Source organism: Gossypium hirsutum, chromosome A12 (assembly GCF_007990345.1).
Source record: "Gossypium hirsutum isolate 1008001.06 chromosome A12, Gossypium_hirsutum_v2.1, whole genome shotgun sequence".
In the NCBI taxonomy this organism is placed as follows: Eukaryota; Viridiplantae; Streptophyta; class Magnoliopsida; order Malvales; family Malvaceae; genus Gossypium; species Gossypium hirsutum.
Genome location: NC_053435.1, coordinates 89488908 through 89507244, shown reverse-complemented (window position 1 = coordinate 89507244; position 18337 = coordinate 89488908).

Below are 18337 nucleotides of genomic sequence, written 5' to 3'. Positions count from 1 at the left end.
TGAACCCCGGTTGACTTGGGTAATATGCTGATGTCTCCCTCCCATACCACCATACACCAATTTACGAATGTACTCAAATCCTGCGTTCAATCCAAACTAAGTATTAAATTTGATAGCATATTTTCCAATAATAATTCAATTCCAACAATAAAACATATATAAGTATATATATAATACCCATCACCAATTAACATTCACTTTAATCAAAATTATACAGAATACAATTCATACGAACTTACCTGGCTAAATAGCAGAAATACCAAGATTTAGGGGCATTTTGTAAATTTTCCATTTCCCTCGATTTTCCACCCGATCTTGATCTAAATTAATAATTTCATTCAATTTATTAATTTAAACAATATAACAATTCATTTCATGCAATTTGGTCATTTTTGATATTTTTATAAAATTACCCATAAAATTTTACTTTTATTTAATTTAGTCCCTGAGCCCAAATCATGCACATTAACCATTTTTAATGCAAACTCATGTTAGCTGAATATTTATGGCATTCAATACAGCCCATTTTTGCAATAATTTCACAACAAACCCTTATATTTTTTTATTTAACAAATAAATCCTTAATCAAAAAATTTATGAAAATCACTTAACAAAATATTTTTAAATAACAACTAATATCTTAAATTCATCACTTAGCATAAAAAATCATATAGATTCATCAATGGCAACATCTAAAATCTTTAACAACATCAAAAACTAAGGTAAGATTTAATTAAATCTAATTGTAACAATCTCAAAAATATAAAAATTATTAAAAACGGTGCTAAATTAAATTTACATGTAAAGGAATAAAGCCAAAAAAAGAAACCTCCCCATGGCTATGGCGTTCGCTGGAATGTTGGAGAAGAAATGAAATAAAAATGATTTACCTTCACTTTAATTTATGTTAATTTCCATTTAATTACAAAATTACCATTGATTTTATATTATTTTATCATTTCCATTCAAATTGCCATCCAACTATATTAGTTTAGGCATATTTACCACCTAAGTCCTTCTTTGTTTATTAATCATGTCATTTAATCACTCAATTATTATAATTAGCAAGTTTTGTATTATTTTCAATTTAGTCCTTTTTTAATTAATTAACTATCGAAACGTTAAAATTTTTCAACGAAACTTTACTACTACCTTATTGACACTCCGTAAATATTTATAAAAAATATTTAAAGCTCAGTTTATAGAAACGAGGTCTCAATACCTCATTTTCTAAAACCACTTAACATTGGATTTTACTCCTCAAACCTAACAAATCATTATAAAACATAAATTACTAATTCCAAAAATCTTTTTAAAACCATATCTGACTCGTAAATATTAATTAGTATAATTTACGAGCTTACTCTCCGGATTTGGTGGTGTAATGTTTTAAACTCGGCCTAGAAGTTTAAACCGAATTTTGGAAGTCACATAGATCACTGAAATGATCAAAGGTAAGTTTAAGTTTAACAAACCAAAAAACATTGCAATATTACAGTAACATAGACTTCTCAATTAAATAAATATTCTTTTTTTTTTCAGAAGAAAGTACAGTTCCAATGACATTTAAGTGCGTAAAACATAAAACTTCAAACCATAGTTTTCAAAACAGTACTTACAGTCCAAGGGGTTTAATTATAAATTCAGAAACTGTAAAAACTATTAAAGCCTAATTTAAACCGAGACTATTCGAGATCTCCACGCCGAGTCCAGCTATCGAAACCAAGCGTACCTACAAGGGAAACACTAAGGAGGTGAGTCACATGAGCTCAGTGTGAGTTTAAAACGTGACTTAAAACAGAGTTACAGAACTCAAATCTAGAGCGCAACAGACTAATAGAAACTCACAGAGTCAGAAAGCATACTTGGAACCAACGTCCCATTAGAACGTAACAACTAAAGCACACCAAGTCACACACAGTCAGATAGAATACAATTAATATCTATCCACCATCCGGTAAGATCAATCGCATGTTTATCGGTAGTAAAATACACAAATATTTCTGGCTTAGAACATCCGAGACTATAATCGTTTGCCCAGGGTGATAATCAATCACTGACTCACAATCTTTCAACAGTTCAAGCCATCTTTACTGTCTTAAATTCAGATATTTCAAAAACATAAAATATTTTAAACTCTTGGAGTCTTCAAAAGGTTACCTTACTCACCAAACAATTGATGTCGCTAACTATTCAACACAACTACAATGTCAACCATATCTAATTCTCGTGTCGAATAACTCTTTACCCGATGCATACTAAACTGGAACTAATGCTTCATAGAACAATGTCTTCAGCTGTTTACCACTTTGTTAATAAATATCGTATCATGCAGACTTCACAAACGCGATGATTTCCCCAATCAAAACAACTTTAATCTACAAGAACATTTCTTAACAAAACCGTTCTGATGGATATAATTTTGTATCATGTCTTCTAGAATATGAGTTCTGCATTTAAACTATTCATCTATTAACCCATAAATGTTCAAAGTTTATTTCCAACCCTGTGGATAAATTCAAATACAAATAAGTCGATTATTCCTTCAAGAAAATAATCCAATCAAACTAGAAAAATGAATCAATCTTAGCTGTCAAACAATAACTTCTCAAAGAAAACCTTTCTTCTTATTGTCAAGATAACTTAAGCATACAATTTATCGCAATTTCTTCAGGATACTAATCAAAGATCTTTAAAAACTGCATAATTCAAACATAACATCCCATGTTTAACTTATTGACATTATCAAGATTACTTGGGAATGATAACCAATATACAGATTTGAGCTTGATCTTTCACTATTTACACTTTTGCTGATGCTATACCTTTCCCAAATCTAGAATAAGATCATATATAATAGAACTATTGCAATTATTGATGAATGAAGCTTTGAACCATACTGAAGCCACAACCATCAGATAGATTAAAATCATAGTGCTATAATAAGGCCGACATCTCAATCGTACAAATGGATAATGTCTCATCTATTAATAATGCATTTTGAACACAAGAGAAATTCCAATATGATTTCAATTGCAACCAGTGTAGAAACATAACCTCTAAAAATCTGATAACTATACCACTGTATTCCCATGATCAAACCAGAAATTTTTAATCATATTAGACATAGTCATCACATCAAAAGAATATCTCTTGCAAACAATCACATAGAATCATAATAAAATCGAGGTAGCGAAATATCAAATGTTGAGTTATACAGAATTTCTGAAAATTACAACTCATAAGGAATGATAAAGATCTTGATGATATCCCAGGAAATTTCCAGAAGGAAAAACATCACTCATAAACACTGAAATCAACGATAACAGAAACAATATAATCTTCATGTATACTAGGTAGAGCAACAACTAGTAGGAACAGAATACTAGCATCACACAGATTCTATCGTCGACCTTTTCTTTCAATAAAATGAAATAGAATACCAAAGAAAAATAGAGTATTGCCAATTATAAACCAAACAGACCAACAATGCTTTCGTCTAACAGTATGTTTAGCTAAAACTTCTCATACGATAAGAATTCCTTATGAAATTAAACAATCACACATACTTCTGAGAATAAATGTACACATAGAATGCTTAGAAGAAACCATAGTAACTGCCCGACTATAACCACTGCACTCAGCTATCATTTCACTTCAATTATTATTCCATTGTCTAATTCTGTCATCATTGATTTCACATTATCCCATCACTAACAGAAATCAGTTCAAAAGAACTTCCAGTTAATACATTCTTTAAATATCATACCTGAATATATTGTTTCATCAAAGTCAACTTCTTCTTTAACAGTGACATTGCGTAATCCGAATAGCCTTCGGAACGATCCGATATCTCTTCTAATATTGTCTCTACTTGCTGACTCATTCTCTTATCTGATTACAGTATTAATCCTTTAATTATGGACTCTGTAATTCCGCACTTGTGATCTTATTCAATCTAATATTACGGATTTCATTGTAATAATTTACTAGTAAGGGGGTAAGGGTCGTAAAGCCTCAAATTTAACTCTTACTTATACATGCACATAACATAACATCTATAATTAACATACTATTACAATTTATCATTCGTACCTTTATATGTTTCGATTCATCACATTCACATCTTTACTCATTATTGAAGTATCACTTCAATTACTATCAAAATTAGCTTGGTTGTAAAGTAAATCTGTCTAATTAAAACAATTTTCGTTAGAGTCGGGAGATATCACACTATCACAGGTTAAATATGACATGTATAGCTGGACTCACATATACTATGTTAGTTTTAGAATCGACTAAATCGTAGCTCTGATACCAATAAAATGTAACACTCCTAACCCATATCCATCACCAGAATAGGGTTACGAGGCATTACCGATTAAAGCACAACATATAATATACATTATATGCATTCATAAACAAAATTCATTCAACACACTTACATTGTCCCTTATAAGGCTCTACGAGACCTTAAAACATGCTTAGAAGTGGTTCGAGAATAAACCAATAACATTTACAAACTATGGAAAACTTATAAAATTTTTATACATTCAAGGGTCACACGCTCGTGTCACAGGCCGTGTGAAAACAGGGCATACATACTGACTTGCACCACACGGCCGAGGACATGCCCGTGTGCCATGGCCGTTGGAAAACTGGAGGGGTTACTGACTTGGATCACACGGCCAGCCACACGCCCATGTGCCAGCTCGTATGCCATACACGGCCAGTAGACACGCCCGTGTGTCTAAAGCATGTCAAACCTGTAGGGTATACTGACTTAATTCGAAAGGGTACCCCAGGGACACACGACCGTATAGCATGACCGTCTGTCGCACACGGCTAAGAGACACGCCCGTGTCTCTGCCCGTGTGGACAAAAATAGGCTATTTGCAAAGCCATTTTGCCACTCTTTTCTCAAGCATACATAAAACACCACATTTGATGCCATTTCAATACATTAATAGGCAACCAAACCATGCTATTTCATGCACCAAACTTACAATACCAATTCTATCCATTTCATCAACTCCAATCAATACCATTTGTACATTCAAACACATACCAAACTAGCATGACTCATTCCTCATTACTCACCTATTCAATCATATACCAAAGTACATATCATACTCATCAATACAACGTATTTCAATATGTATTTTTACTACCATCCATCACACACAAAGCTTGACTCATAAATCATATATTAGCCATTCACTTATCAAGTCCAAAATCATGCTTTTCATAAGTAAATACTCATCATATACTAAATGACCAAATGATCAACTTGAACCATCACCAATCATACCAAATTATGCCATTGCATACGGCAAATTACACATCAATCATAAATCATTGATAAGCCATAAAAAATGACCAAATACATCACCAAAACCTTTATAAAAAAGACTCAAGCCTATACATGCCATATAACCAAATCACAAGTGTATAAATACCGAACTCAAAACCCAGATAGTGTGATGCGATCTCCATCGACTTTCAACCTGAATGAACGTACGAATCACTATAAAACATAGAAAAATAACACAAAGTAAGCTATAAAGCTTAGTAAGCCTGTATGGTAATAAACTCATATTATTAAATAATTGCATTTAAAACTATTATTCAAAACATAATATAATTCATATTTTTGCACCATTCTATCTCAAATTCATGCACATAGTTAATCAAGATGAGTTTATTCATTCAAAACACATATAGTTTGAATACTTCTTATAAATTCATTCACATCTTCATATGTATAAGAAATTATATATATAAAATTTATTTAATTCAATTTTCATCACCTTTTCTTTATCCAAGTGAATTATGTGAAATATCATCAAATAACGGTATTTCACACACTATGTGCCATATGTATATTTAGTTCAAATAACTATAACTCATATCTCACATATCATTCAATTCATACCTCATTATAGCCAAATAAACAGATTTTGGCAAGAAATATACTTATACACAATTATTTCTTATTTAATATACATGATACAATATGAACTCACCAATTTACTTTCATTCGATTCTCACATAGGTTCTGTACGCACCTGTATTACTTATTTCGATCGTACTTTCATTCTCGTCTTGACTATGCCCTGAACCCTTCGGAATCGCTAAGGATACTCGGATATCACATAAAGCTCATACAATGCCATATCCCAGATATGGTCTTACATGTTATCTCATATAGATGCCAATGTCCCAGACACGGTCTTACACAAAATCATATAACGATGCCAATGTTCTAGACATCGTCTTACACGTAATCACAATACAATGCCAATGTCCAGACATGGTTTTACATGTAATCTCATCTCGACAATCCTAATGTCATGAAATTTGTATTCTATATTATTCCTAAAGTTCGTACGGGACTTTCGGATGTCGTAACTCTATCGATTCTTGCTCGTAGTTGTTCATTTGACATTCATAGCAGTTTAATGACAAATAACGTATATAATTCAATTCAATTCAATTCACTGTAACAATGAATTAGGTCGATTAATCTGATACTTTATTTTCCCCGTTCTAGATCCGAATCTCATTTTTCTCAATCTATATAATAAAAAAAATTACTTATTTAATCATTAATTCGTTTAATTTAACAAAAGTTACACATTTTTACAAAATTACACTTTTGCCCTTATTATTTCACATTTTTGCAATTTAGTCCTTATCACATAAAATCACAATTTCATGCAATTTCATCCTACCCATGCTTAGCCGAATTCTTCTTATTGCCTTAACAGCCCACATTTTCCAAATAATCACACTTTTAACCACATAATTTCAATATTTCATAATTTAATCCCTAATTTGCATTTTCATCAAAAATCACTTTATAAAATATGAAAATCTAACATCAAATATTCATATTTCACCATTAAACATCAAAGAACACATAAGCTCAACAATGGAAACTATCAAAATCTTTAACAATTTTGAAATCGGAGGCACGGGATAGCTAGATTACGAAGCAACGATCTCAAAAACGTAGAAATTATTAAAAACTGAGCAAAAACCACTTACCCATTAATCTTCAAAGCTTGGCCGAATATATATTCATCCATGGCTGTTTTTCTTCATGCATTTTTAGTGGTGGAAACTAAATGGTGAGGATGACACCATGTTTTTATTATTTAACTTAATTTATTTCATAATTACTATTATAACCTTATTAATTAACCTTGTAATTTTCTTTAATAAAGCACATATTTGTCCATTCATAATTCCAATGGGTTAATTACCACCTAAAATCCTCAGCTTTGAAATCTCATAACTATTTAATGCTTTTAGCTTATATAATTCAACTTTATGCCTTATGCGATTTAGTCCTTTTTACCGAATTAAGCCTTTAAACGGTAAAATTTCTTTATGAAATTTTCACACAATAATTATATCATGCTGTAATCCATAATAAAATATTAAAATAAATATTTTAACTTAATATTTATGGTCTCGAAACCACTGTTCTGATTAACCCTAAAAATTGGCTGTTACAACTCTCCCCCATTAGGGATTTTTGTCCCCGAAAATATTACCAATGATTTGGTTGAAGATTTGCTTTCACATAGCTTTCTTACATAGCCTCAGATTTCTCAACTCCTTAATCTCACAAGCTAGGATTTTGATCTGTTTTCTGCTATACATCGTATCAAGATGAATTTTAACTTCTGAAAGAGATATTATAAATCAGGGGTCTTATCCAAATCATCACATCATAGATATTAGAAACACATTATGGATCTTCTCAAGTTCTGATGATAATCTTATACAGCCTGATGAATCACGAACTCAAATTCTCTTTATAGCTAAATCGAGAAATTTTATTTCCACTGCAATACTTTCACAAATATTTAGTTTTCTAACTAAAATTCAGTGCTTTTACATATCAAGCCCGCATATGTTTTCAGCCAATCTAAAGCTGCTTTTAGACTGTCCCAAATTACTTTCATTTTCTCTTCAGTCTTTCTAATCACATCGACTCCGTAATTCCTTTAATCATAATTCGATCCAGTACAACGAAGTTCAGTAATTGCAACCATACCACACTCATACAATGCTATCTTAATACTCATATAAAAACTATTATTATACGCAAACTTATTCAACAGTAAATGTCTTTCTCAGTTGTTTTCAAATTTTAAAACATAATAACGAAACATTACCTTGTAAATCTGAATCTCTCCCTCAGATTCGTCATCTGTTGAAGAATGTCATGTGGTACTAAATTGAAGCCGTTTATTTAAAGCTTACTATAGTTTTCTATCAAATCACAATATAGAATTCAGGTCCTACCCGAAATAATGGAGTCTGGCACGCTATGTGATTTGGGAATCTCTGATATGTATAACTCAGCTAATCTATCAAAAGAGAAATTCGTACGTACGAAGATAAAATATGCACACTTCTTGAAACAATCAACAATAGTTCAGATAACATCTATCTTTTACAAAATTCATCGAAATTTTATTTCATTACCACTCAGATAGCAATACATGCTGTAACAATCTTGAAAACACTTGATGATCAGCATTAGCTTATTGATAGATCATACGTTTGGATACAAAGTCAGAAGTATTTTGTTTCAAACTCATTCACCAGTACAACTGTCTCATATTATTGTACATTTTAGTACTCCCTGAATGAACACATAATTACCACTGAGAGCCATATGTAAAATTGTTGCATAATTTCTGGATTTCTTGGTACATTAACTCTATTTTGATACATCAAATAATCATCGGTTCTAAACTGAAATTCTGAATCATGAATCATGTATGGGTTTAGCTATACATGCCATTATATAATTTGTGATAGTGTGATATATCCTAACCATTTCAAACATGTTTTTCATATAGTAATGTCATCCAACCGAGTTAAATCCGAGGAAGCTGAGAGTAATGCTCAAGCTTCAGTTTAAAGAGTTGTATCAAGTAGTAGAAAGCCCATATATGAGGGCCGATGTGAGGAGGCTAAATAAACCTTCTTTCAAATGATGAATGAGTGGTTCACAGAATTGTTAAGAAAAAATCTTGTTGTACGACAACCTCCCCCCCTTGTTCCACAACCGATTCCTGATATACCACAAGATGCTGAACCTGTTAGAACTGGTAAGCTTCCAGTAGATAACATCTTTAAATATGGGGTAGAAGAATTTAGGGCCACTGCTGAAGATAATCCGGAAAGGGATGAATTTTGGTTAGAAAATACTATCAGGGTTTTGGATAAATTATCATACACACCTGCTGAATGTTTGAAATGTGCAGTGTCTTTGTTAAAAGATTCGACTTATTAGTGGTGGGATACTCTGGTTTCTATTATACCAAGGGAGAGCGTCACTTGGGAACTTTTCCAAACAGAATTCAGAAAGAAGTATATTAGCCAAAAATTTCTTGATTAGAAAAAGAAGGAATTTTTAGAGCTTAAATAGGAGAGTATGACGGTATTTGAGTACGAACGAGAATTTGTTAGATTAAGTAAATATTCCAGAGAGTGTATCACGACTGAAGTTGCCATGTGTAAACGGTTTGAAGATGGATTAAATGAAGACATCAAACTACTAGTTGGGATACTGGAATTAAAAAAAATTCTTGTATTGGTTGACCGAGCACATAAAGTCGAGGAATTAAGTAAAGAAAATAGGCAAGTAGAAAGGGAAGCTCGGACTTCTAGTAAATGATTTATGAGAATGACACAGTCGTTAGCTTCAAAAAAATTTAAAAAATACCATGATCGTTCTACCATATCTGTCGGGTATTTTAGAAAAGAGCGAGGCTCTCAATGCTCTAATCCGAGATTTTTGTGCCCATCTGTAACAAGTGTAGAAAGTGTCAGAAACCCCAAATTGAGATGCAAACATTGTAATAAATTTCATTTTGGAGAGTGTCGTATGTGAAGCGGAGCCTAATTTAGATGTGGTTCTCTTAACTACTATTTCAGAAATTGTCCAAAAAGGCTTAAAAAAGATACTATTAAGACTTCGAAGCCAAGTAACCCTGCCTCGAGAGGTAGACCAACCCGTCACCCTGCAATGTCAGTGGTAGCCGAGGTGCTACAAAAGATTCAACAGTTAAATCTAAAGCACGAGCACTAGCAATAACATATGCTATTTGTGCAAGAGAGGATACCTCTTCACCAGACGTCATTACTGGTACTTTTTCTCTTCTTGATACTGATATTACTGCTTTGATTAATCCTGGCTCAACACATTCATACATATGTACAGATTTAGTCACTGTTAAAAATTTACCTATCGAATCCACTGAATTCGTGGCAAAAGTTTCGAACCCTTTGGGCCAGTATGTGATGTTAGATAAAAGTTGTAAAAATTTTCCCCTGATGGTAAAAGGTTATTTTTTAGATAAAATTTGTAAAAATTTTCCCCTGATGGTAAAAGGTTACTTTTTCTCGGCTAATTTGATGTTACTACCATTTGATGAATTTGATGTGATTTTGGGAATGGACAGGGTAACTTAGCATGATGCAGTGGTAAATTGTAACCAGAAATATATTGTGTTAAAATGTCAGAATAGTGAACTGCTTCGTGTTGAATCTGATAAACTGGATGGGTTAAATGTGATCTCAACTATATCAACATAGAAATATGTCAGAAAAGGGTATAATACTTTTCTTGCATATGTGTTGGACACTAAAGTATCTGGATCGAAGATTAAGTCAATGCTGGTTGTTTGTGAGTTTCCTAATGTATTTCCAGAAAAATTACCCAAATTACCACTAGTTACAGAAGTGAAATTTTCTATAGACCCTGTATCGGGGACAACACCGATATCTATAGCACCCTACAGAATAGCTCGATGAAATTAAAAGAGTTGAAATCACAGTTGCAAGAACTAATTGACAGAGTCTTTGTTCGATCTAGTTTCTCACTTTTGGGTGCACCTGTTTTATTTGTTAAAATGAAAGATGGATCATTGAGGTTATGTATTGATTACAGGTAGCTCAACAAAGTTACAATAAATAATAAGTATCCATTGCCTCGTATTGATGATTTGTTTGATCAATTAAAAGGTGTCACCGTATTTTCAAAGATTGATTTTCGTTTCGATTACTATTAGTTATAGGTGAAAGATTCAGATACACCAAAGACAGCTTTCATAACAATTTATGGATACTATGAGTTTCTTGTGATGCCGTTCGACTTGACTAATGTACCTACAGTATTCATGGAATTAATGAATAGAATTTTTAGACCATATCTGGATAGATTTGTTGTGGTTTTTATTGATGATATTCTGGTATACTCTCGAGATAAAAATGAACATGTTGATCTTTTGAGGATTGTGCTGCAAACTCTGCGCGAGAAACAATTGTATGCCAAATTTAATAAATGTGAATTTTGGCTTCAGGAAGTTGGTTTTCTTAAACATATAGTATATGTTAAAGGAATCAGGGTAGATCCGAATAAAATTTCAGCTATTGTTAATTGGAAATCACTGAAGAATATGTCTGAAGTTAGAAGTTTTTTTAGGATTAGTTGGATATTATCGGAGGTTTATAAAAGGGTTCTTGATGATAGCCTCTCTAGTGACTCGTTTGTTACAGAAAGATGTGAAATTTGAATGGTCTGACAAGTTTCAGCAGAGCTTTGACAGACTAAAAGCTTTATTGGCTGAAGCATCTATACTAGTTCAGCCTGAATCGGGTAAAGAATTTATAATTTACAGTGATGCATCATTAAATGGTTTAGGTTGTATCTTGATGCAAGAAGGTAAGGTAATAGCCTATACTTCTAGACAACTAAAACCACATGAGATGAATTACCCGATACATGATTTAGAATTGGTAACCATTGTTTTTGCACTAAAAATTTGGCGACACTATCTGTTTGGTGAAAAATGTCACATATTCACTGATCATAAAAGTTTGAAGTATTTGATGTTACAAAAAGACTTGAATTTGAGAGACCGCAAGTGGCTTGAGTTATTAAAATATTATGATTATGTTATTGATTATCATCCGGGAAAAGCCAATATGGTTGCAGATGCTTTGAGCAGAAAATCCCCGTTTGCCTTGCAAGCGATGAATACCCAGTTGTCTTTGTCTAATGATGGTTCAATTTTGGTTGAGTTAAAAGTTAAACCAATGTTTCTGCAATAGATCTGTGAAGCTCAGAAAAGTGATAATGAGTAGCAAGTTAAATAGGTATAATGTGAATCGACTTCTAACTTAGAATTTCAAATTGGACCTGATGATTGTCTATTATTCAGAGGCAGAGTTTGTGTACCAAAGAATTTAGAACTTGTATAGAAGATTTTGTATGAAATTCACAATGGTATTATATCTATACATCCGGGGATTAAAAAAATGTACAATGATTTGAAAAAAATGTACTAGTGGACGGGAATGAAATGTGATATTTTTAAATTTGTATCTAGATATTTGTATGTCAGCAAGTTAAAGTTGAACACCAGGTGCCTTCGAGATTTTTACATCCAGTTAACATACCTCAGTGGAAATGAGAAAGAGTTATCATGGACTTTGTATCAAGGTTACCACTATCTTCGAAAAAGAAAGATGTTATTTGGGTAATAGTTGATCGTTTAACGAAATTTGCACATTTTATTCTGGTACGTATGGATTTTTCTTTAGACAAATTGGTTGAATTATATGTTTCTGAGATTGTTAGATTACATGGGGTACCAGTCTCCATTATTTCCGATAGAGATCTCCGGTTTACATTCCAATTCTGAAGTAAGTTGCAAGAAGCTTTGGGTACACAGTTACATTTCAGTACCGCATTCCATCCTCAAACTGATGGTCAATCTGAACGTATAATACAAATACTATATGATATGCTTCGGTGTTGTGTGCTAGAATTTGAAGGTAATTGGGAAAAGTATTTACTTTTAGTTGAATTTGCATACAATAATAATTATCAATCCAGTATTAAAATGGCACCCTACGAAGCTCTGTATGGCCGTAAATATAGAACTCTGTTGTATTAGACTGAGCTTAGTGAGAAAAAGATATACGGAGTTGACTTAGCCCGTGAAACTAAAGAAAAAGTAAAAGTGATTAGAGATAGTTTGAAAGCAGCCACTAATCGTCAAAAGTCTTATACCGATTTTAAACAAAAAGAGATAGAATTTCAGGTTGGTGATAAAGTATTCTTGAAAGTATCACCTTGGAAGAAAGTTCTTCGATTTGGCTGTAAAGGAAAATTGAGTCCACGGTTCATCAGACCATATGAGATCATAAAAAGAATAGGACGTGTTGCATACTGATTAGCATTACCAACAGAGCTTGACAGAATTCATAATGTTTTTACGTGTCTATGTTACGACGGTATCGGTCAGATCCTTTACATGTTATTTCTCCGACAGAAGTTGAGATTCAACCTGACATGACTTACAGTGAGGAACCAATTAAAATCCAGGCACGTGAGACAAAAGAATTATGAAATAAAAAGGTAGCTTTAGTAAAAGTTCTTTGGCAACGACATGGGCTAAAAAAAGCTACCTGGGAACTAGAGGAAACAATGAGAAAGAAATATCCGAACCTATTTACTAGTAAGATTTTTTAGGACGAAAATTCTTTAAGGGGGAAAGTTGTAACAACCCGTTTTCAGTGAAATCGGAACAGTGGTTTTGGGACCACAAATCTAAATCAGAAAGAAAATTTTATTTTAATATTATTGCATGATCTGCATTATGATAGGAATAATGTATGAAAACTTTGTTAAGAAAATTTTACCGATTTTATGTTTAATTATTAGTAAAGACCAAAATGCATAAAGTATAAAATTTGAGTTCTAGTGGTTATAAGTATCAAATAGCTACAGAATTCAAAATTTGAGGTCCTTATATGGTAATTAGACCATTAAATGGAGTTAGTAGATAGTTATGATGATTCATCCATGGACAATTAGAAAAAGAAAATGACTAAATTAGAATTTGAAATAATTAAAGATGATAATAGCCTAATATCATCTTATTTCATCATCTTCCCCAAAAATTTCTATGGAAACCCTAGCTAAGAGAGAGAACTTCAAGCAAGCCTACTTGGGTAAAGAATCATGTCCTGTTTTTAGTAATTTTTACATTTCCGAGAATGTAATAACTTAATCTATTTATTTTAGGATCAATTTGTAAAGATATCAAAGTATTGAAATTTTGTCAAGGATGAGTATGCTAAAATTTTGAAATTTATGGTAGAAAATGAAAGATTGTTGATAGATAAACAACTTTTGTAAATGAAATTTTGATGAAATTGTGATTTAGGGACTAAATTGTAAAGATGTAAAATTCATGGAAAATTTTTTATTTTTATGAATTACATGGACTATGAATGTTATATGTAAAAATTGGTTAGGCTTGGAATAAGGATTAAATTGTATAAATTTCATTTTCTGAGCCTAGAGACGAAATTAGAATTAATAAAAAATATAAGGGCAAAATAGTACTTTTGCCTAAAATGTGAATTTGATTGAATTGAATATAAATTTCATTAAATTGAGTTAAGTTTACTCATATAGATCCAGAAATATCAAATAAGGAGTTAGATTGAGGAAAAGAAAATGTGTCAGATTAGTAGATCCTAGTATACGAACGATTATCGAGGTACGTTCGTGTCACTAAATTATGCATATTTATATGTTTGAATTAAATTTTGTATATGTGAATTATGTAATTTCTATTTATGTGGAATTGATTACATATCCGACAAAGCTCGATAAATAATAAGTCCCGTTTGAATAGATGAAATTCGATGGATACAAGATTTCCCGTATTGGTTGTGGTTATGCAAATGTTGCGGACACACCATAGCTTGAAAAAGCATCATGTTATAAGCCCTCTCTAGCTTCCCATTACATGATTCCTGCGAGCATCTTGATCGGTATTGATCATACATGTGTTGTAGACATACCACAGCTCTTTGTGAGCTTCCTCTTATATGATCAGTATTGATCCAGCATGTATTGCGGACATACCGTAGCTCTTTATGAGCGTCCCGATATAGTTTTTTTTGAGCTTCCTGATATGGCTCTCTTGAACTTCCTATTATATGCTATCCGGAGCTTCTAATAATAACTCTTCAGAGTTACCTGTTAAGCTCAATGAGCTTCCTGTTTTAAAATCTTATGAGTTTCCTATTATAGCCAGGTTAAGTTTCCCGTTACATGGCTCACATGAGCATCCTGTTATATGGCTCGAGAGAGTCCTTCTTGATTATGTGCCCTAATTGGATACCCTTGGATATGAGTTGACGATTTCCAGTTTTGTACACTTCGAGTGTACTACATGTGTATCCATCGATATTTCAAATAATTTCAACGAGAAGTGTTTTGACATGGTTAAACTGAACTTAAGATGATTTGTTATGGAAATGCACATGTTATATAGAAATACGATATGAAAAGCACATGTTTATGAAAGTTGTTACATGATGAGTTCAAACTTGATTCTTGATGTTTACATGAAATACATGACTAACAAGTTTCTTGAGGTCATATGTGTTTAGGCAAATTATAAAAAAAAAATTTGAATGAATTTTGCATGCTTAATTTAAAAATAAATGAATGGTAAGTTAATTTTCTGTTATACGAATTTACTAAGCATTAAATGCTTACTCTGTTTTATTTTCTTCTATTTTATAGTACTCGGAGGCTCGTGAAGGTTGGAAATTAGTCGGAGTCAAACCACACTATCACTCAGACTTCTCGGTAAACGAAACAAGCTTACTTTTGATATATTGGCATGTATAGGCTAAAATAGAACAAATGATAAAATATTTTGGTTGTAACTAGCCATTGGAATGGCTAGTGTTAAGCATACTTTGATGTAATTATATAAGGCCTTATCATGTTTGATGTGTGTTGAAATGGTTATATGGTGAAGAGTATATAAACCTATTGACGAATGGTTTTAAATTAGTATAATTGATCAAATTTGTCTATGAACATAAGTGTAAATTTGGTATGTTTAAATACATGAACATATGAGTTAATATGTCATGCATAAGATTGGTTTTCGTTTGGTTTTAATGTCTTGAATTGGTTGGTAAATGTATTCAAGTGTTGTTGTAGGTTGATGGCATATTTGGTGAGAAAAGTGGCCTTGAAAATGGCCTATTTTAGTCCACACGGTTAGACACATAGGTGTGTGTCTCAGCCGTGTGTCACACGGGCATGTGGCTGGCTGTGTGACCCAAGTCAGAGAATTACCCGGGTATGGACACGGGCCGGGACACTGGCGGGTCATTTGGCCGTGTGAGCCACACGGCCCACCTACATGGGTGTGTGACCCTTGTACTTAAGAAAAATTTTGGAATTTCATGAAAAATTCTCTGAGTTTCCAATATAGTCCCGACTTGTTTTTAACGCATAAATTGGCCCTCGAAGGTCTATTTAAAGGACAATATGATTAATTATGAATGGTTTCGAGTATGAATAGTAAATGACATGAATTAACTGTATTTATTCTGTAAACTCCAGTAATGCTCTGTAACCCTGTTTTGACGACAGACATGGGTTAGGGGTGTTAGAAGTCCAGTCAGTCTCATCTGTGTCTTTATCTTTTGGGAGTTATCTACTCCGTTGCCCAAGACAAAGTATCTCCCAAATTAGACTTGATAGTCGACATATTAGTCTTTCAATCGGTTTACTCATTTTTTTATTAGACTAAAGACATTTCGTCTACTAATATAATTCGTCATTCTGTATTACTATCCGACCACATAATATTGCTTAGTATTAGTTAAACATCAAACAACCAATGAGCAACATTTGTTTTACGTGCAAAAATTATATGAGGACAATTAAACAAAATATTAATATAATTCATGATTAACTTTATTAACCAATCTATTCGAAAAATTACAAGTGTACTTAATGGAAATACTACACTTAGGCACCAAAATCCAACAACAACATTAAAGGGCTCTAAGAAACTCAAAATGGCAGTTTTATGAAACCCAAAATTGAAGAAGTTGCAAAAAAAAAAACTCAAAAAATGCAACTTTATAATATCTCTAATAGATGAAGTGGAGCTTGAAAATTTTATGAAAAAATCGAAGCATGATTAGTTGGGAAAATTGAACCATGGATTTTTGTTCAATTCCAATAGACAACATCAAATACTAGTCTTTTTTTAGCTAATATGGATTAGGCCTGTTGAGGTGCTTCGAAGGGCTTAATTCGATCTACAAGATTAAAGGATAAATTAAGAGGCATTGGAGTTGGTACTCCAATCACTCTCCGATGCTTAAGTCAATCAAGGATCCATGGTTATGGAGAGAGTAAAAATATCTCAACTTAGTGAAGAAGATAAGATAGAGAGAGAGAGAGATTATCTTATGATCCTATGTTTGGTCCCAAACTTCATTTTTATTGGTTGTTAGTGTAAGGAGTGGTATATTATACCAAATAGAAGTTAGTAGTACTTGACAACTAGCATATTTATCCTTATCCATATTATGGTCTAATAATAAGTTAACATGATATAGGGGTGAAACCAGAACAATTTTTTAAGGGGTCAAATGAAATTTTAATATTTTATAGTTTATATCTTTATAATTTTTAAAGGATTAAATCAAATTTTTATAATTTTAGGGGGGCAAAGTGTAATTTTACCTTTATTAATTTAAAATTTTAAAAAAATTTAGAGAGCCTAAATAGCAATTTTTCATTTTAGGAGGGGTCGGGGCCCATGCCAGCCCCCCTAGAATCGCCTCTGACATGATATATGAGAATTTTGAGCAAAATGAAGCATAAAAACTTAAGTTAAATCCCAATAAACCTTGCCATATTAAAAAAAAAAGTTTCATACTAATTAAACAAGTAGATATATTATCAAACAATAGAATCATTCCAAAAAAGCAAAAGGAAAAAGATACATTCCTTAACGTTGTGTACTACCCAAAATAAAAATATGCCATTTGCCTTTAAAAAGAATATATGTTACTTTCTTTGTGATAAATCATAAAATAATATTATTTTCTTGTATGATGGGAAATATGCCTACTTTAAAATCCAACCTAATATATTTTAATTCTAAAAAATATAAATTAGTTATTATATCATAAAATTATTCATTTCTATAATTTTAATTGAGTTAACTGAAAATTAATTCAGTTAAAAAAAAGAAAAAAAAGTAAAAGTAAAAATAATTATATAAAATATTATCTTAAACTAAAAACTCTATCACATATATATGTGTAAAAACTATGTACTCTAAACACAAAGTGAATATTTATTATCTTAAAATTCAAAATTAAATTTAAAAAAACTACTTGTACTTTTTAATTATCAATATTTTCTTCATTTATATTTATCGATGTAATTGAACCTCTTCCT